At 30.1% G+C, this 23,508-nt stretch overlaps 1 non-coding gene across 1 annotated transcript; it reads left to right on the top strand.

Annotated features, from left to right (window-relative positions):
* Positions 1–14,591: 14,591 nt before the first annotated feature.
* Positions 14,592–14,664, top strand: Trnar-ucu (transfer RNA arginine (anticodon UCU)). Its single transcript has one exon. It is a non-coding gene; the product is annotated as a tRNA-Arg (tRNA).
* Positions 14,665–23,508: the final 8,844 nt, after the last annotated feature.

Here is a 23,508-nt window from a genome sequence, read left to right as displayed (position 1 = left end):
TAATATTATTATATCTCTACAATATTGTGCGATATTCAAAATATAAAATAACATCGTAGAGATATCGTATAATATTTTATGCTAAAAGGGTTCAAGAAAATGATGGTCTAAATTTAATTTTTTAAATGTTTGTGTTAAGACAGGTTGATGAACATTCTATTATAAAAGGTTTTCATTTATGAAAATAAATTATTTCATTTTTAGAGGCAAAAAAGTTATTCATATTCACACGAAGAATGAGCATCACCATCATCATCACCACGGACACAGCCATCATCACAATCATGGGCATCACCATGGTCATCATCACAACCATCACCATGGTCATCATCACAACCATGGGCATCACCACGGTCACCATCACAAACACCACCATGGGCATCATCATGGGCACCATCACGGGCATCATCATGGGCACCACCATGGACATCATCATGGGCATGTTCACGGTCGTCATAATGGTCTTCCTGTGGAAACACGTGCAGGAAAAATACAGCAAGTCGTCCATTTACCTCAACTATTTGGATTACAGTATTGAAGCTTACCGGAAATTAACGGTGTCGTGGCTGGTTCGTGAGTGCTTTGAATAAATAGGCAAATAGAAAACTTAACTACAAATTTATTGCGGATTCGTTCGAGTTACTCTGCTCAATAACTCCTTCTCCTCTAAGAGCAAACATTCGAATGACATCCCTCTTTTCATTACACTCGCGCTAGTTGTCTAGCGCCATCTATGAACGTTTATTTCCTAACGCTTCAAAATCCAATCACTACAAACGGTATTGAGATTAATATTTTCTAATGATAAAGAAATTACGTGAACAGATTAGAAGAAAATTTTGCTATTAGCTTCGTGATGGCAAAATGGCGAAAACCGTATTCGAATGGAGTGGATCTCAAAGCAGATTTTAGTTCATTAGTAGCAAACGAACTTCAAGGTTAGATAATGAAAATAGTTATTGATTTTTTTTATTCAAAACTCAAATTGACTTAAGCCATGATTCACCAGAGTCCAATCACAGCTGACATATCAGCAGTCTTGAACGTCAACTGAAGAAAGATTTGGAAGTATTTTTAAAAGAAATTTTTGCTCTAAGCAAGTAGAATCATCAAATATTGGATCAATATGATCCAATTTTTAGGGCTATTCTCTTGTTTCATACAGATCTATTAGCAAAATTCTGAACTGATGAGTATTACTTTGTAAATGGTTGATATTTTAGTATTTTAGCTAATTCTTATTTATTGTATTTTCATATAAGCATCATTGAGTTCTTTGTGAAATAAAATTTTCTAATTAAGGTATTTATTTTAAATATTTGTTACTTATGATAAACTGTATGTCTAGACAAAATAAAAATGTGTCGGCAATGAATTTTGTGTGCTGAAAATGAAGGAATTCTGAGCGCTTTTGTGTTCCTATTTTAAGTAATTACATTTAAAAATGTAATATATTTGAACTATTTTTATTGTTTTGTTTATTTTCAGAAATGAGTGGCTTCGAAAAGAGTTTTCAGCAATAACTTATGTAAAACATTTTGATTTTTGTTTAAAAATATTCGAATAAGAATTTGGAACATTAAACAAATAAGTGAGTAAACATAGAACAGTTTCAAATAATTATGATGTGATTGTCATTTATTACAATTCAAATTAAAAAAAAATATAAGATCAGATAGGGAAGAGAAATACAAGTGTCGGATATCCAGAAAGTTTACAAAATAGTCTAGAGAAAATCGGTATTGACAGAACAAATCAGATAGGTACAGTAAAATTTGTTTTATACTCGTCATATCCTATACCTTCAAACAATATGAATTAAATATTATACAAATTTACATTGTATAAGTAGGAATTTAAGAACCATAAAATCTACAATTCTGAGAGAATTTGGAAAAGTTAAAGTGCACGAAATAATAAAGTAAAATGCAGAATGTTCCGACCTGTCACTGTGCTGCCCTCTTGCGGCAAAAGGAAAAACACTTCAGTGTATCGTGTAGCGTTAGCGAGTGTGTGTGCGGTAGCAGGGCAGCGCCTGCTAAGCTATGCAATGATGACCAGAATAAAAGGAAAAAGAGTCCAAATTTATTCTTGTGTTGTGATTATTTAATAATGTGAGAGCTATCGACATAAATTTAGTGCTTGTGTAATCACAGAATAACAATCATAATATAAGATAATAGCAATAAAAGTACAAGATAAGGTTTAAAAGGAAAATATAAATAAATATAAATTCGAACATGCCATAAAAGTAAAGAATAAGATTATAGTATAAATAAAAGGTAATTTAAAATACTTTTAATAATAAGTAAAAGAAGCATATATACAATTAATATATGACATTTCGCAAAACGTAATACTGCTGAAAACTCAATATGTAAATATTGTACTCTCTAAATAGCCATAGGCGCAGCAGGTGGCCGGAAGCGGCGAGTTTCAGGTGACTAAATGTCCTTCCACTGATATTATGCGGAAGCTTGGAGTGGTGAAGGCAAGCTCAGGTGTTATTTTCGTCATCTGACCGCGGCTCAGAATTAAGAAGTCCGTCCCAAAATAGAACTAGTCCCTTAAAATAGACGTTAATAAATTAAATTCTAAATAGTATTATGCAAGAGAGTTTCCAATATATTTTGTACTATGTTCTTAATCCTAGTTTTTCCAGTTTTATGCCAAATCAATTCTAAAATTCCCATAGTTCTATAACTGTTTGGAGATAATTTTTTTCGTATTAGTCTGTACTTTGGACATCCATAAGTATAGTATCCAACGTTTCCCTCATCAGTACCGCAGTCGCAGTCTGGTCATTATCCAAAGAAACGAGTTTCTTATGTTGAGAAACAATCACGAGTAGTCAAAATTGGATTTATATAAAAGTCTCCTTGGCATCTTTTCGAATGCACTGAAAGCAACAAGCCAAAAAGAAACCTGAATTGTTAGATAACTCCCATCTCGTTTGTTATTTTCACAAAAAATGATTTTCTAATTTCAAGTTTAATCCATGGCTTAAGAATTTTTAGATAGACATCTATTGTTTCTCTTTCAGTTGTTTTTTTGGCAAGAGAATATGCGTACTCGTTATCCATTACACCAGTATGAGCTACCTTAAGTTTTATGTTAGGTTTATATTTTAACATCCTTCTGAGTTTATCCGATCTTTGTATGTAAAATGCTAAGGAACATGGCACTCTCATTATTTCTTGTTGAATCAAATGTATCAAATGTAAACAAATCGTCATACGAACGTTTCAGACTCTTCATTGAATTTTTTTACAGCTTCATTTAATTTAAGCTCCGCCTAGCTAATTAATGGTGCTGCAAAATATCTCCAATATATATTTGAAATTATCGGGAGAGAATTTTACCTAAAACTTCATTCAATCACATGAAAGAATGTGTAGAAGAAATCAAGATTATAGAAATAGGTATCAAACTAAGATTTACTAATTGCAAAAATTAGCTTAACCATTTTTATTCTATAATCATTATGATTTGTCAACGGAAATTGACGTTCGTACCTTACAAACTTACGAAAATATCTTACGAAATACTACAAACTTACGAAAATATCTTACGAAATACTACAAACTTGCGAAAATATCTTACGAAATACTACAAACTTACGAAAATATCTTACGAAATACTACAAACTTGCGAAAATATCTTACGAAATACTACAAACTTACGAAAATATCTTACGAAATACTACAAACTTACGAAAATATCTTACGAAATACTACAAACTTGCGAAAATATCTTACGAAATACTACAAACTTACGAAAATATCTTACGAAATACTACAAACTTGCGAAAATATCTTACGAAATACTACAAACTTGCGAAAATATCTTACGAAATACTACAAACTTACGAAAATATCTTACGAAATACTACAAACTTGCGAAAATATCTTACGAAATACTACAAACTTACGAAAATATCTTACGAAATACTACAAACTTGCGAAAATATCTTACGAAATACTACAAACTTACGAAAATATCTTACGAAATACTACAAACTTACGAATCTTATTTTATTATCTTACGAAAATAATTTTGGAATTATCTTAAAATTTAAAAATAATAGCTTTTTAATGATATCAATTTCATTTCTGTACAATTTTTTTTTATTTTCAATAATTTTTTTAATTATATTTTGGCTCACACTCTCTTGTTAATGCTATGATAAAATTCGTCTATTAAAACATTCAATCAAGAGCTTTTGTAAATGTTAAAATCAATACTTAAAAAAATTGCTTTCTTTGGATTTTAACTCGAACTGAAATTTTCACTTTAAATTTTCTTTTATAGCATATGTACTTTATTTGAAACCAACGATGCTTTATAGTAAATAAATTTTGGTGGCTTTCCGTAATAACTTCCGAAAATATTATAACATAAAAAATTCTTTAGATTATCTCAAAATTAAAAAAATTTGCTTTTTAATGATACAAATTTTTTGCGGTATAATTTCTTTGCTGTTTAAAACAATTATTTAAGCGCACTTTATAATATATTTTATGATTGAAGTGAAACTCATTTCATTTTATTGCTTCTACTAATATTTCATCCTGACTTTTTTTCTTTTGTTGATAACAAGATATGAAGATTAGACTTATTTTTCCATAATCAGTAGTTTAATATAAAACATGTTTTGAATAACATTTTTGAAATTTCATTCCATTTCCAATTAAGCCTCAGATTCAGAATCCAGCATTAATACAAGGTGGGCAAAAAGTCCGTAAAAACTTTAAAAATTCATAAAACCCAAAAAATATCAAAATAAAAAGCAGTTTGCATTATTAGGATTGATTGGTCGGGGGAATTTTTTTTAAGATAAGAAAAAAAAATTCGAAAAAACCCAATAGATGACGTTGATACGAACGACTTAGTTGGAAATGGGCAAATGAGACAGGCAATTATAAAATACTTGCGCTCTTAATTCAGAATAATTTCTTCCTTTGCATGCCATGTAAAATGAACAAGGATGCCAAGTCGGAAAGATAAATATCTATTGGTGAAGCTGTTTTACATGAACGATTGTTACACTGCGTAAATTCAGACTTCAGAAAAATGTGAAGACTGGAAAAGGGCCTTTCATAGCAGCAGGCCTCATAAAGCTTGTTCAGTGATTCGAGGAAACCGAATCGCTGGTGGATCGTGTAATGACCAGATGACCAAGTCTAAGGCAGACATGTTCGGCTCGCGTTGGAGCCTAAATGGAAACATTAGAGACAGAATCCACTGCAGGGACTAGCAGTGCACGGGAAGCTGGCAGAAGCCAAGTTTCCATGCCTCATCGATCTCCAGATTTGACAAAAACAGACCAGCAGGCTATGGGGAAATTCAAAATCCCAGGTGTATCGATTCTGTCCATCCAATCTGTCGGAATTGAAAGATGCAATCCGTCAAGAACTGTCATGTATACAGCCGGACATGCTTCACTCTCTCACTGTTGGATATGTGATACACCTGCAATGTGTTATTACCTGTGGTGATGGCATGCAGAATACATATTGTTATAATAAATGATTTGGTAACGTTATTTTTATTATTTGCATGTCTTTTCTTTCATTTATGTACAAAACGCCACCTATTAACTGTTTTATGAATTTTTTTTTCTTATCTTAAAAAAAATCCCGTGACTTATCGATGCTAAATCTGCAAACCATTTTTCATGTTGCTAAATTTTCTGCGTTTTATAAATTTTTAAAATTTTTACGGACTTTTTACCCACCCTGTAATCAGAAGAAAATTTATGTATGTTCATTTTTAAATACTTCAGCTCTTTCCTTTGATATAATTAGATGCGTGGACAAAAAATTAAGGAAATGCATAGCTCATTGAAGACAACGCTGTAAGCTTCTTCTGAGTTATATATCGCTTAAAATTTGAAGTTTAAAAATATTTAACTAAGTAGGCCATTATGACATCTTTACACAAATATTTAATTGGAAATTTTAGCAAACAATATTCACAGATAATCAACCGGTTGTCAAAGTTGGGTAATAGGCAATAAAATTCCAATTTAAGTCTACCGGTTTCGGCGAAAAATATGAAGCAGTGACATACACCACTTTTCAAACATAATTAACGCTTTGTATATTCAAGAGACGTTACATGTACGAGGGAAACGCAATTCGCATGTCAACGAATCAAGCATACTTTTAAGCTGCACTATGACGTAATGAATGGAAAATGGATTTAATTTTAGGAGATATACTGGCAGAGGGCTGTATTTGAAGTCAATGCGTGAGCATACATTAACCGCTTTGCACTATTTAAGAATTTTTTTACAACTTAATTCCTAATATTTATAAAGGAGAGTATGTAGGTTTAGCTGACTAAAACTATCGATACCAAATTTGATTCGTATAAACTTTGAAGAATAAAAATGATCACTTCGGAGCGATTTTATAAAAAAATTAAATAAAAATGTAATTAATTAAATAATACAGATTTTACAGTTATTTGTAATGATATATTCTGTAAATATTATTGTACAAAAAATATTTACACCACTAAAAAAAATTAGGAAAATTATATTTTTTATGATTTAACCAATTTAACTCAGTTGCAGTTTTTTATGTTACATTTTTAGAATTTTTTTGGATCATTTTTAGCAATAGTATTTATTGTTGTAATGAAATTCAAATAGCCTTCATCGTTTCATCAAATATTAAATTACGTGATTTTCTTCCATTGTTGCAGAATGTTAAAACAGAAAGATCATGTTTATTATCAAAGCAGTTTACAAAAAAAAAAAACGTTTACTATCACTAAAGACAACACACAGCTAAAATATTCACAGAGTTATGTTTTTAATAGCAATATTATATCTTGGAACTTGTTTCAATAGGAAAAGTTAATGCGTACAATAAATGGAACATATTAAAATATTAATAACAAAGCTATTAAAATAACACGGTTTTGTCTTTTAATTTGATGCTGAAAATATTTTATTGAGGAAATGATGATTAAGTTAAGCATAAGAGATTTAACTGAAATGAAACCTTGAAAATAACCTTGGCAAACCAGCTAGTTGCTTAAGGAGGTAAATAAAATCTAAAACAGTGGTTCTTAACCTTTTTAAGCCGCTACCCAAATTTGAGAAATATGCTCATGTCGCGACCCAAAAAACAGTTAACATTTTTTCATTGCTTTATTTTAGATCGTATTTTTAAAAAATCTTCAATCCTACGATGAAGATTTTTTTTAACTTACAAATTTTTTATTTATTTTTTTAATAATAAAGATAAACAAAAGTACTTTTCGATCCAAGGAAAATTTAATTAATAATCAAGTGTTTTTAATAATTTTTATTGACCAAATTAAAATATATTTATAACTTTTTGAAAATAATTGACATTTTAACTTATTTCTAAAAAAAAAAAAAAAAAAAAAGAAATATCAATACATATGTTAAGTCTTTTAAATTTTAAATGCAAGTCATACAGTTTTAATGAGAACCTTGAGCTTGAATACATTTTGAAAGATCTTCAAACCTCGGTTGAATGCTTGTCAAGGAGCACCTTATATCTATTTCAGGATTTAACTTGTTCCGGTAATTGTTTTTGATTACACACAGAGCCGAAAAACCAGCCTCACACATATATGTTGTTGCAAAGGGCAATAATACTTTTAGGGCTTCTTTAACAATTATTGGCTTTTCGGTTTTTAATTTTAACCAAAAAGCACATAAAGATTCAGTGTTTTTGTAGAAATTGTATCGAAGTGCTTGGTCACTTTGTATTTCTATTAATTGCTCTTGAAATTGATTAATATTAACAAATACCTCATGCAAATCACTTACATCAAAATTAAATGGCATTCGAACCCAATTATATTTGAAAACATCGTCTGCAGGGAAATATCGATCAAAGTCTGCTATTAGTTTTTCTAACTGATTAATAATAATTTTCTGTATTTCAAAATCTGTGATATCAATATTATTGTCTTCAACAAGTAAATTAAGAGTCGGGAATGAAGCAAGTTTCTTTATTTCAACCTTATTTCTCCATAATTTGAGTTTATTTTTAAAACATGTAATTTTTTCAGTTAGTTCACATTCATTTTCGATTGTTGATATTTATTCAAGTCGTCATTTCTAAAATGTCTCAAATTTGGTGTATTACTAACTTTTTTGGTTCGACTCAGCACGACCCAAGAAATATGCTTCGCGACCCAATTTTGGGTCGCGACCCATAGGTTAAGAACCGCTGATCTAAAACAAAATAAATGCGAGTTGTGTATTTTGATTAATCATATCATGATTCATCAATTATACATGGTTTCTTCTAATCTTTGTATATTTTGTGTTATAAATTCAAAAGCAAATCACATCATTCTGTTTCTAATCAAGCGTCATAGCATTTCAATCGAGTATAAGATTTTTTATAAATATGAAATGTCTATCTCTATTTGCTGCAAAGAAATGAATGAAGTTAGTGTAACACTTGAAGTAATGTAAAATTTCATAAGACATTTTTCAAAGTAAAATCCCGTAGGAAACAAGATATTTTTCAGCTGAGATTCAGTTGTAAGTATGAAAAATATGAATAACTGAGTTTACTTTATAGGAAAATCGTATCTCCCATACCGATAATATTAAATTGTATAAATGCGTCTTTCTTTTTAATCCAGAGGAAGCTGTTTCCCCAAAACTTTCTCGCGTACTTTCTGATTAAGGTGTAACCCCTTTCTCTATTCCTTAAAAGGTTGTGAATATAAGTGCTCAGATTTTTATTTTCAGAGTTCCAGGCATGAGAGTTTTTTACTTCGTAGCGTAATAAAGGAACTAGAATATGCAGTTGGATACTTTGCCTTGACTGATTTAAATCAGCATTAGACAAAACACACACACACACGCGCACACGCACACGCATACACACACACACTACAATTTTAGTAACAAGATCACATAACAAATTTTATTGATTTAAATTTTATTTATCGCGTGTAAGTGCTTACGAAAGGAAAAACCAACAGACGGTCAATCCTTCGACAGATTAAGTTGAAAATTTGATAAAAATTTTCACTTTAGATGCTAAAATTGTGAAACAAATTTCATTTACCAGGGTTCTTAAGTTTCGGAGTTATCATGTTTATATGTATCTAAATGTACAGATGGTTAACCTTCTGGATTTGGTTTTAAATTTGGTGTAGATATATATTTGGGATAAACGTAGATATGTATCAAATTTTATCTTTCTCGCTTTTTACATTTTGTAGCTATTGTGTTCATTACTAAACTGTACTCGCACTCGGACATAGTGACTTCTTTTGAATTTTTTTCTTTCAAAATTTTATAGAAATGTACAAATGTAGTGTAACTCCATTTACAGAATTTCATCTGTCTAGCTCAAAGCGTTTTTGAATGATCGTGTTCACAGGCAAATCGACATAATTCCAAAAATGTGTTTTTCATAGTCAGTAAGGTTTGAAATGTGAAGATTCATCAAACTCGCGAATTCAAATTTTTTGATCATTGCAATATTTTTTTTTTCTTCGTACAGGGGAGAATAAAAATATATTAAAGATAAAAGCATGCATTTTTCGAAAAAACAAAGTGGATGTTAATATTTATACTGAAGTAAAATTTTAAAGTAATTTTGTTTTGATTTTTTTTTGTTAGAATTATTTTTTTAACTCATTCTTATAGAGAATTTTTCAAATATGACAAAAGGTTAGATCTTTAAAATTACATATCTTAAGCATTACATACCGTTAAGAAGTCTACTTATTTATGCTTATTGTTTTATAACTTATGCTAGCATTGGTAAATTTTTATATTTAAGAAACTGTAGTGCAGTTATAAAAAATAAACACGTTTTTATATATATGTCAAAATACAACGATTGAATGAATTATGAAAAAAAAAAAGGAATGGAGTAATGAAAATTTATTTATTTTACAGATTTAATGTTTTGGGTGATAAAAATAAATTAGTTTAATTTTTCAGAGAAAAGAATGATTTTATTAAAAATTATAAAAGAATTGCCATAAATAAAAAATGATTTTTGTTCGTATGAAAGTAAATATAACAGAGAATTATAATCGTGTTTACAAGTCTTGTATTGCGCTGAACGACAACAACGGTTGTTGAATTGTATCACATTCTCATTCATACAGCAACAGAAAAAATCTAAGCAGAATGAGAATTTCTCTCATTTAAAGCATCTTCGGTATTTCTCTTCGAACGGCGGTAATCTCTTGTCATGCAACCTGTAAAATATCAAAAAAAAATTAATATAAGTGATAAAAATAAAATAAAATCTTAAATAAACCATTCTAGCTATGAAGATATTAAATTAAATTTTTATAAATAGAACTTGTGAAGTATTTTCTTATATTATGGTTGATTTAAAAGCAACAACATCCAGTCGCAGTTAATTTTAAACGATATCCATATTCATTATGAACTATGAGAATTATAACAGATGATATTATTTGTTTATTTGTAATTAGAAGGCTCCGCCCTCTGCTCCCTTTAGCAAGTTAACCCCGATGCTGTCCTCGAATCATGCATGTCCCCATTACTATTTAAAAAAAAATGCTAACATTTTTTTTATTGTATGTGTATTGCTTAGGTATTCAGACGAGAGGCGAACAATTTACGTTATTGCAGAAATGTAAACAAATCGGAAAGTTATTCATTAGTGTTGCCACAAACGATACGTCTATAAGTATAATTAACAAATAATATTGTTAAAAATTTTGTTGTTAATTTGGTGTTAATTAAAGCTTAGTTTTTCCTTTTTTTTGTCACCCTTACAACAAAAAATGCAATATAAATACATCAATACACAAACGACGTAGTTTCATTAAGTATTTCAAAACAATACTGACAAAACAAATCTCAAATATCATGGGTCAGGTGCTGGCAATCTACCAATCACAAAGCGAATAAAACGCAATGTTTACATAATTTTTTATATAATAGAGATATATGTAATAAAAATGAATAGCAAACATTTTATTAATTTATTCTATTTATGCATGCTTTTATTTTATTATAGGAGCATGTTATAGCATTTTTATATTACATATGATAAAATCAGCATGCGCCATTGTAAATCTGGTTGCTCTGAAAACAATTATTGATTAATGTGTGCTCAAAAATCGGATAAAACAATTTTTTCTAACTATATACTGTGAATAATAATAATAATAATACGTTATTTTTTCACAACATTATATATATATATATATATATATATATATATATATATATATATATATATATATATATATATATATATATATATATATATATATATTGAAATATAGAAAATAACATTGGAGTTGATATACTTTTGTAAAAATAATATCGTTTGCTGATTTGTTTGAATAAACGATTTTTATTCACAATGAAAAATGTTTTACTTAAATACTTTGAAATGATCTTTTTATTTAAAGTTCGCAAGGTAATAAAATTTTAGAAGTTTTCTTTTCTAGTTTTTGAATAGTACCTACATTAGTCGGAATAATTTTATTCGTTGTATGAATATATCTATTCTATGTCTGTGCACAGATTAAAATATTTCTAAATCGAAAAAACAATTTCATTATACTAACATTCAAAACTTTCCTTACGCGATTGCGTACAATGCAAAATGTTCTTTTTAAATGTTGCTGCAATCTACAACTCAAAAACTTTAAACAGAAACAAACACATTTTAAAAATATGAATGGTTTTTCTTATATGGGGGAAGTATACGTTCGATTGCATTCGAATAAAAAAGAATGAATCTCTAAGGAATAATATTAAGTTTACACTAATTTGTTAAAAAATATTTTGCTCTTTTTTTTAATTATAATGATGAACATTCAGGGAGTGGCACACTGGGCATGATATTATCGTTTTACCCTCTCATGACATTTGAATTTAAAGCATGGCAAACGAAAGCATGATAATAAAGTATGACAATTTAAATCATGCGCACTAACGTTTCATTATCACAGCACGCTCTATAACTAGCATCCGGTGTTCCCTGGATTTACACACTTCTTTCTAGTTTTATTTTAGGATAATAGTAAATAACATAGATCAATATTAAAAATTTACCAGCTACTATGCAGCAGATTAGAAAGCAGACACAGTATATGGCATTCGACGGAATGTCTCCATAGCTATCCAATGCATAAGAAATTATTTCTGTCAAAAGGATGCCAAATATCTAAAAATATAAAAGAAGTGAAATGAAAAGAAATGAAAATCAAGTATTAAATTCTTACACAAGCAGAATTAAAGATAAATAACATAGAATATTCTTTAATGAAAATAATACCATAAGAAATTCAATTATCTTTCAGTTTGTTAAATAATATCTTCAAATGTTTTTTTTATTGGTATTTACTAATCGTCTTAAGCGACCAGCAGGTTCGATGGAAATATTGGTCATATTTAATTTCAGAAAATCGTTCAAATATAACTTCAAATCTATGATTCCACGAAACTGTCTGACATTAACACAATCTTATTTTAATCGCGTTCTTAAGTTTTGTATATTGTGCATATAAACCTTTCTAATTAATACAAATCCCATGACATCATGTCACTATTAAAAATGTAAACATGGGATTCATTAATTTTATAAATTTCGTGTTATTGTAATTTCATTTTAAAAAATCTGTTTCAGATGTTAAAAAAAAATCCTTTTTTAACTTTCAACAATGAAAACAGAGTCACATGATCAGGTAACTGATGAAACAGTGAAGATTTGAACTTCTGAGCAGCAATGTTGTTACCATGTTAGATATTAGGTAAAAAAAAAATTAAAAATTGTCAAAATTCAGCAAAATTATGCATGATATTAAATAGATATTAAAAAGACATTCTTAAAAAAAAATTTGTAACGGTGTAAAATTTATTTTTGCACTCAATATTTTCGTAGTTATCGCAGAAAAGTGTCGAAATTCAGCTTAATTTTTAATTAATTAAAATTTTAATTTCAAAAAAACTCGTTCTGAGGTGTATTTTCCCACCCTCCAAGTTACATATTTGGTAGCTGCAAGTAAAACAGTCTGGCCTGTCGAGAGCAAGCACACACACAAACACACACGCACACTCACTTTTATTATTAGAAGATATATAGACAACAATCTTTTTCAATCATTAATGAATCATGATCTTGTATGTAAGTTTTTAGCTTTAACAGCAAATTCAAATTCAGATTTTTAAAATGAGACCAGATTTATCCAGTGGATTACATAGAAATGCTGCTATTTCATGCTAATAAAAATACAAGGTTGCTAAAAAAAATGAGCATTTTAAAAATATTTATTTCTAATGAACGACAGTAGATAAAGTACATAATTCCATTTCCATAATAGGAAAATTCAACATCAGACTCTATTTGTGAATCAATGGTGAGAACTCGCCAAAAAAGGTCAGCTTTGGCTATCGAGTATTAGTCCTTAAGTCGAGATCATCATAGATTTTAAACGGTATCACAGGCCATTTTTTGGCAATAAATATCTTAAGTCTGTACCATCGTTTTGATTAATCCCGTGCAACCTGAACAATTTTAAGTCTCTCTGATACAATGACCAGAATAAAAGAAAAAATAAGTTCAAGATACTCCTTTTTATTAATCATAACTTAATCGTGGTGGAAACTTTTATTCATGAGCAAATATACTTTGAATATTCATATACTTCGAAATATGTGTCTAAATTATGAATTAAAATGTGTCTTATATATATATGATGTTTGATATTTCTGTACTTGAATACCTTTTTTCTTTTAAATAGGAAGAAAAAAAAAACTCTTTCTCTAGAGTCAGTAATAAATCACGCTGCTGTCATTGTGAGATATTCATCTATATGCTTATGCCATTTAGTCCAAGAAGTCTGAAAGTCGGTTTGCAACAATGAAAAGTTTGAAAACAAAATAAACTGTTTTTTATTGAGTCCGACCTTGCCCAATTCTTCCCCAAACTTGACAAAACCATGCTAACCGTTGAAAAACAAACTAAACATCTGCTCTCTTAGATGGTTAAAGAAATAAAAACAAATGTATCAAAGGTTGCAATAAAAATTGTCTGAAATGCCAATGGTGAGAACTCGCCAAAAAAAGGCCAGCTTTGGCTATCGAGTATTAGCCCTTAAGTCGAGATCATCATTGATTTTAAACTGAATCACAGGACATTTTTAGCTATATTTATTACATGAAAGCGTTAAGTTGTTTTGATCTTTAATAATTAAAAATAAACATTATTTAAGTGTTGTTTTCTGAGAGGCTTCAAAGATGATGTCAACACATAGTCCGGACGTTTGTGACAAATTTAAATATTTTCGTAGTGTTTGTTGAAGTTCTGTTTTAAAACTGATATCTGACTCTTGGCAATCATAGAAAGGAAAGTTATTCATTGGCACAGCAGCAGATAATCTAAATTTACTTATCTCAGCAGAATCTTCTCTTATGATTAGATAAGCAATAAAACTTGTGAGTAACTGAAGCGTGACGGAGATATTAATTCTGATGAAGCTATCGCGTGCACCTGTTCTTTTTATAGCTTAGCGTTACCTAAATGAATGAGAAGGGAATATTTTTGCATTTGTGATATGCACAGAGTAGGCCATCGTGAGCCCCTGTAGCGCAGTGGATAGCGCGTTGGACTTCTAATCCAAAGGTCCCGGGTTCGAATCCCGGCAGGGGTGGGCTAAGCAAGTTGGAAAGTTTTTCTTTTATCTGCCCTAAACAACAAAACAACCACTGCGAAATTTTTCTCAACAGCTTGCATATGTTGAAAGTGGCATCGCAATGATTTTATTGATAAAACACTAAATATTTGACGCAAAAACCTTTAAAAATCAAAATTATCAAAGTTAAGAGAACAACAATAACTTTGTAGCTTATAAAAGTAAAAAAAACTCTTTATTTGGATATACAATAAAAGATGTCATGGTGGAAATCAATTAGTAGGATGTAAAAAATATCACTTTTGAGCGCGTACATTTAAATTTATACATAAAAGGTAAAAATAAAAGTGCAAGTTTCATTGCTCGCACAATGAATGTTCAAAATTCTAATGACGCGGTTGGAAATAGGAAAAAATTAAATATTTTCACATTAAGAAATTAACTAATTTTTAAGTTAAAATTATCAACTTTCGGCGAACATTTTTCTATCTAATAATAGAACAATTTAATCATATCAACCAACTTTGATGAATTATAACTTATCATGACAATTGAAAGTATTGTTTTAAGTTATATTTATAAAATAAACATAGAATTTTGATCTTTTTAATCTATTCGTGCAAAATAAAGAATAAAATTGGCGAAATCACTCTAATTGTTGAAGCTAGGTTCTGCCATAGTTTTATTTCTCCATGCCAAAATTGGACACTTGTAGGGCAGGCACCTATTGATGACGTTTATCTGGAAAATTAGTGTTCGAATGAAATAGAAATTGGAGAAATCGGATCAGCGTTTGGTATTGAGGAATTTATTCTTTTGTTCCCCTTACTATTTTAATATATAGATATTATATTTGTTGAACGTAAGAAACCAAATACCGGTTACTGCTTCAGTTTAATTATTCATGTTATTCTGTGATTAAATTTGTCATATTTATTAATCAATCATAAAAATTTATTGTTTGCTATTATTCATGAATTTCAAATAATAATTAAGCTCACACAAACATTATTGTTATGTTGTTTTAAGGCTCTATAAACTTTTAATTATGAATTCATAAAAAAACAGTGTAAAAAAAGAGAACTTCATTTTGACTTTTAATTTATTATTTTGATAGTTTTGTATTTATTCAAAGAAATTATCATAAGGTGCTAAAAATCTATAGAATATGTAAGCGTTATGATTCGATTTTTAAACTTGGATCATTGAACTCTTTTGGCAAATGTTTTTAATCATTAAAAAAGTTTGAAAGCAGTCTTTTAAACATTATTTGAGATTAGCATCTGTCTATCCATCTGCTTAGCTAAATATTTGTCAGTTAAAATGGAACTCTAGGCTTTTGAAAACGTTTCATCTTTAACCCTTTAATTCCGGATTTTGCTAGCAAGTGATTTAGCAAGTCTGCCTTGCCTTCCAGTGATCGCCAAAAGACGATTTATGTTTTCAGATTTATAGCTAAATAATTTTAAAAGTCTCAACTATATTTTGGATTAGACATTTTCATTATTAGTACATATAACGAACTTACAATTTTTACAATTGAAAATTAAAAATAAATAATTATAATATCGATTACAAAAAACTAAGCAATCAAAAAATTTTTAAATATAATTTATCTTACCATGGTTGAAGCATTCATTAATCCTGTAATTATTATCTCAGATTCAGGATAAGCTACCTCGATACCATATTCTAAACCAACTGGAAACATGCTTACTAGAAAGAACCTGAAAATCAAATTTCACAGTTCAGTTGAGGTGTGTGTGTGTGGGGGGGGGGGAGAACTATCAAGTTTCGTTTATATCTTACAAATATTTGTCAGAATGTAGTATCTCAGTTAATTACCACATTTGGTATTACCATATCTAATTGGTTCACCAAGAATAGTGATTGAATTTAATTTCATGTAAATCTCTTATGCATAACTTGATATCTAGGATTCCCCGAGTAAAATATATTTTAGTAGTCTCGCACCTGTTTTGTTTGTTGTATACATGAACCTTTCTAATTAATTCGGTTTCGTGACATCAATGGATCATTACAAACATAAATGTCTTTTAACCGCTTATTGCGTTTCATGGCAATATATAACGTTCACTTTTTTAATTCTAAGCAGTTAGAACTGGAAATTACCTGATTTGAAAAACGTAAATTTAATAGAATAGTTCGTAGAATCTTTCTTCCTTGAATTTCAGTAATGGGAAAAAATTATGCGATTAAATTTTTGATGAAATAATAAAAATGATTTGAATTTCGGCTCAACAATGCAGCAATAAATCTATTGCTGAAAATCACGCAGTAAATATTTTTAAAAAATATCAAAATTGAGAGAAAAAAATAGCAAGATAATTAAACTGACTTTAATAAAAAGATAATTTTAAAAATTTAAAAATAGTTTCGAAATTCCTTTGAGTATTATTATTTTAGGTAGTTATCGTGGAAATGTATCTAAATTTCAATTAATTTCTAATTAATTAAAATTTTAATTAAAGTTTCAAACAAATTCCCTTTGATAAATACATTTCCATATTTCAACATTTAGTAGTTCTAAAACTAATGATGGTTCTGTACAGCACCAACACTCACACACAAACGCTCTCTCTCTAACACACACACATTCACACCTTTTTGTTTTATAATTAGTAGAGTTACAGATTATAACTTTATAATAAAAAATCCTTTACTAAAATTCGGAAACTATGCGAACGATAAATGTATGCTATCAATAAATTTTCATTTTAATATAATTAGACTAAATTCTTCAATATTTTGATAAGTTGTGTTTCGCGTTTCTTTTTTTTTTTCTCACCAAGAAGTAACCAAGACTACATTAAGTGCAGTAATCTTCCGATTTAAGCAGCCGTTAAGCCGTTTGATTAAGCAACTATGCTGTAGCGTAGTGATGAGGATGAAGTAAGAAGATTCATTAATACGCTGGGCGCCAAGACGGCGACGTATTAGTATTTATTTGTCATTTTTTAAAGCCAAATGTGATGATTGGGCTAAAAATAATAATATAAGCCGTATGGCATTAAAACCTGGTTGTGTTACTAATGAAAACTGAGGCGAAATAATCATGTTTTTCCTTAAGCACCATTTATTCTTGCACTGCAGCCAAGTCGCATCCATTTTAGTTTTAGTTTAGTTTCAAGTTCAAATTTCAAATTCTGTTTTCTGATCACAAAGTACCAAATATTCTCTTTTATTAATTAGCAATTATTTTCGAGTATTCATTTTATTGAGGACTTAACATAACATCAAAAATTAAATCAATATGCAAGAAAATCTGAAGATACATATACATTTATCAGTGAAAACGATCTTGAACCGCTCGTTTGCAGCTGATTCATTAGTCAGACGATGTTTTTTGTTTTGCCGTGAATTAAATCTCGTCGATTTTTTCAGCCACATAAATGAATTCACATTTGCAATTTGGACTAGTTTTGTACCTTTCGAACCAGCAAGGTCAAATTAAAAGATAACGTGCAGATTGCGAAGTTAATTTATATCATCAAACCATATTTAATTTAATTATGTAATATGTGTGAAGCACAATTACATCAGATTTGCTTTGTGTGCTTATAGGCGTATGCTTTTAAAGTAACAAATAATGCTTTCTGTTTTTCTGTGCGAAAATTTTAAGTTGTTCAAAAAGGCCAATTCTGCATTATAAATTTAGTGTCTGTTTTACTGTTTCTAAATAAAATTTTAATTACAAAAGAAATCCCGCACACATTGTTTTTATATATTTTATTGAATTTTCAGAATGAATAAAGAATGTTTTTTTTAAAGAATGTTAATGACAAATAATTTCTAGAACTAAATAATGCGTGCCTTTTCAAATTGAAAACGAGCGATAGTTTGCCAATTCTAAAAATTAAAAAAGAACCAGTTTGAAACTCAATTCCTTCATTTTGTATTCTTTATACAGTTCATTCATTTGCACCAAATTTTAAAAAAATTTAAATTGAAAGCATAATAAAGGTAGGTATAGTTTTCATTTTTTTTTCTTCTTTATATTAAATCTGCAGATTTCTACCAAATTTTGTGTAAAATCTGTTCAGAGGAAGTCGGTCTATCCGGCTGCTCGAATAGAAGTTAACAAGTTAACTACAAAACGGAGAAAGCAGGATTAATAAAATTTGGTACACCGATTAACATGTATAACATGTATAGTGTAGACACTTGTCACATATTGAGGCAAATTCAACTATGGGTGGACTGTCTGTCGGTCTGTACTTACAGAAACACATAAATGCGATAATTCAAAAACGAAATCAAATATATATAATTTGCTATGGGATTTTGTAATTACAAGTACAGTTTTGTGTCAAATATTCGTTTCAATCGGTTGAGAAAAACTGTCTAAAGCACAAATTCGATTTTTGGATACTATTAACACATGCCACGGGTTGATCGCCAAATACTCGCCAAGGATAGCACGATAGATTGAGTAAAAAGGCTAAATTCACGCCAAAAGTTATTATTTCGTAATCATTGTAAGTCAATGCCATGTAGTGTGTTCTCTTGCACAACAAGTTTGTCAGAAATTGCGCAAGAAAGTTTTTGGAGACCACTCGCGCTGGTTTTAATTTGAGGCACAAGAAAGCAATAATTCAGCAAACATCATATACAATTTTTTTATCTCAACTTTTAGCACATAAAAGAATCAATTATTCCATTCAAAATACTATCAATAATCATCTAAGTAATTCAATATCGCTTTTAAATTTTATTTACGCCATCCAAAATATCACCATTAATCGTTTGAGCAATTCAGCATCGCTTTTAATTTACTTTTCCAATTTGGATATCGCAGTTAAACTGAATCACGATGTTTCACAAGCTGTCTTTTAATCTATAAATAGTGATTTGAAAAACATGGTCTTTATTTGTACCAGCACTTGTTTTCATACAAGATGTTATAAAAATTTGAAAAATTGCAATTAAAAATTAATATAATTCGAAGTTAATTTACATTTAAGATTTAAAAAAATAACATTTTATGGAAAAAGCATTAAGAGAAATAAAAATGTATACTTATAAAAATTTTATATCGATATTTGTATTATGAATATATATATATGTAGTGACAAGCGCCATCTGCTGGTTGTTAGACGGAGTTGACGCTGGTTAGACGGAGAGCAGATCAGACGGATCTGGACGAGAGAAAAGACGTGTCAGATCAGACGGATCTGGACGAGAGTGAAGACGAGACGAGACGCGACGCGACGTATTCGACGAAATCTACTGAATGTTCAATTCTTTTATGTTAATGTATATATATTCTAAATGTCCTAATCGTCCTAAATGTAATTAAATGTGCGTTCTAAAATGGTAGTGATTTCTGAGTCCTACAAAATATGGGGGTTCGGCCGAGATTTTAATGAAGACCGACACATAGACCAAAGAAGAGCCAAACAGGAGTGAAATTTGACGTAGAGCAATTTGACGTGCTACAATAAACCTTTTGGATACCAACTCCTTGTGGACTGACGCAGTGTGGATCGACGTTGAAGAAATTGTGAGTACAATTTTAATTTATTCTCAAGTATGGCATTTCTTACACGAGCACGAAAGAGCGACTTACTAACTTTAGTAGACGAATTAGAACTAACGGCACCACAGGATGCCAAAGTGCGACAGTTAGTTACAATGATAACAGAGTCGAAAGACTATGACGAAGAGTTCGTAAAAAACTTACTTTTAACTATCACTCAGGAGCGCGAAAGGTTAGATGCTGAAAAAGCCGAAGCCGAAAAGGCCAAAGCCGAAGCCGAAAAGGCCAAGGCAGAAGCCGAAAAGAATGAGCGTGAATATACTTTGAAAAAGTTAGAACTTGAGTTAAAAAGTAGAGAAAATACTTTAACTGTTTCAGATATGCCTAAGACTGATATATTAAAATTGCTAAAGAATTATGATAATAGCGGAGACATAAGTGTTTACCTTTCGTTATTTGAGAAACGAATAAGTAGGGCTAACATTGCAAAAGAAAACTGGATTTCTTATTTACTCGGGTTATTACCATTGGATTTAGTCAATTTAATTGCTCGCGAACCTGATCCATCAGCTAATGACTATGATTACATAAAAAAACTGTTGCTTAAAAGATTTAAATTAACTTCCGAACAACTCAGGCAGAAGTTCTTTACTCACAAACGAGATTCTTCTTCATCATGGCGGGATTTCGGTTTTGAACTGAATAACTTTTTTGAGGAATGGATAAATTGTTTAGAAATAACCGATTTTGAAGATTTAAAGCAGCTAATGGTCGTTGACCAGTTAAAGAGTAAGATACCAAATGACGCGCGCGATCTTTTTCTCGACGATTTGCCCAAAATAAAGAAAGTAGAAGATTTGGTTAATAAACTGGACGAATATGAAGCTGCACGAAGTCACCTTAAAAAGGAAACAAACAGAAATTGGCGTGTTTCCGAAAACAGAAGTAAATTTGATATCGCGAAAGAAGCTAAAAATTCACCATTGCCGTTCGTTCGTGCTCAAAAGAATTATGTTGATGATAATTACTATAACAAGAGTAATAATAAATGTTTTAATTGCAATGAGACTGGCCATAAATCAATTAATTGTAAGTTTAAAAACAAAGGATTGAAATGTTTCCAATGTGGTAACTTTGGCCACAAAGCCAGTAACTGCCCGCAAAGAGATTTTAAAGTGTCTCTCTCTAATAAAGTATATACTCGCAACTCTCCAAAAACTGTAAATAAGCTTAGTAAAAATGTTGAAATAAATGGTGTAAATTGTGATGCATTAATTGATACTGGAAGTGATATTACTATGATTAATTATGATTTTTATTTGAAAATTGGTAAACCTAATTTAATGACAGATAATGTGAAATTAGCTGATATAAGTGGAGATAGCATTACTCCTCTAGGTTTTTTTTATTGTGATATATTAATTGATGAATATGTAATATCAACTAATGTGTATGTGTTAGAAATAATGCCGAACGAAATAATCATTGGCATGGACGTATTAAATAATCTAAGCTTTTCATTCCAAGAAAATCAAATTATCATTCATGAAAAAAGAGCCCAAATAAATTACACCCGGCTGGTGAGAAACGAGGTCAAGGTCGTATCACTACGTTTCTCGGAGCTGAAAAGAGACAGTCAGGCACCTATTTTTGCTGAGACTGGCAATAAAATAAATACACATCCTCTCCCATACTTCATTCATTTAACGGATTCGATAAACTATGATGAAATCGACATGAGTCATGTAAAAAAACCGTTGAGACAGGAAATAAATCGTCTTTTAAATAAGTATTCGCCAAACAAAACAAAAAGTACGGATTTGCAAACGAAAATAATATTGAGCGATGATATTCCGATTAGTCATAACCCTCGAAGGCTGCCTTTTAAAGAACAAAAATTCGTTGAAACTCAGATTGATAAATGGTTACAGGAAGGGATAATAAAACCTAGTTGCTCTAATTACTCTTCACCTGTGGTTTTATCCAAGAAGAAGGATGACAGTTATAGGTTATGCATTGATTATCGTAAGCTAAATAAAAAGATGATTAAAGATCGGTACCCTTTACCCCTCATAGAAGATTTGCTCGACAAACTTGAGCAATCAAAAATATTTACTACTTTGGACTTGAAAAACGGATTTTTTCATGTAGACGTAGAGAAAGATAGCACAAAATTTACGTCTTTTGTAACACATCATGGCCAGTGGGAATTTCTTAAAGTACCATTTGGACTTTCCAATAGTCCTAGTGTATTTCAGCGTTACATTAATGTGATATTCAGGAATTTGATGCTAGATGGAACTGTACTGATTTATATGGACGACATTATTATACCATCCAAAACCGAAGAAGAAGGGCTAGAAAAATTACAACGTGTTCTACAGGTTGCATCAGAGTACGGGTTGGAGTTTAATTTTAAGAAGTGTCAGTTTTTAAAACCACAAATAGAATTTTTAGGCTATAGGATCCAAAACGGAACTATACAGCCCTCTGTATCTAAAACGGTAGCTGTACAAAAATTTCCACAACCACAAACTGTTAAACAAGTACAAAGCTTTTTAGGCCTTACTAGCTATTTTCGGAAATTCATACCCCACTATTCAAAAATCGCAAAACCGCTTAGTGATCTTCTAAGAAAAGACGTTGCATTTAAGTTTGAATCTGAACAAAAGGAAGCTTTTCAAAAACTTAAAGATATTTTAACTCAAGAGCCAATTTTGCATCTCTATCAACAGGGATCAGTTTTAGAACTCCATACAGATGCTAGCAGTCAGGGATTCGGAGCAGTGCTGCTGCAACAGGGAACCGACAATAAGTTTTATCCTATTCATTATTTTAGTCGAAAAACATCTCCACAACAAGAAAAATATAGTAGCTATGAATTAGAAGTTTTGGCTGTAATCGAAGCGTTAAAAAAATTTAGACATTATTTACTGGGTTCTAAGTTTAAAATTGTGACTGATTGTTCCGCTTTTCAACAAACTATGAGTAAAAGAGATCTTACACCAAAAGTTGCAAGATGGGCTTTACAGTTAGAGGAATTTGATTACCAAATTGTTCACAGATCAGGAAAACAAATGGCACACGTAGATTCTCTTAGTCGAAACGCAGTACTTGTTGTTACTCGTTCATATAGTGAAGTGACCACTAAAATAGCCAATGCTCAAAATCAGGACGAATTCCTTAAGAAATTGAAAGCTTTGATAGATAAACAAGAAGACGGTGAACACATTGTGAGAAATGGAGTTTTATACAAATACGATAATGGTAGAGAATTGCTCATAGTCCCAGAAGCATTACAAAGAGAAATTATTCGAGAAATTCACAATAAAGGACATTACGCTGTGGCTAAGACAGAAGAA

This window comes from Argiope bruennichi, chromosome 1 (assembly GCF_947563725.1).
Source record: "Argiope bruennichi chromosome 1, qqArgBrue1.1, whole genome shotgun sequence".
Classification (NCBI taxonomy): domain Eukaryota; kingdom Metazoa; phylum Arthropoda; class Arachnida; order Araneae; family Araneidae; genus Argiope; species Argiope bruennichi.
Note: the sequence above shows the minus strand (reverse complement) of the source record. Positions and strands in the feature narration are given on the sequence as shown.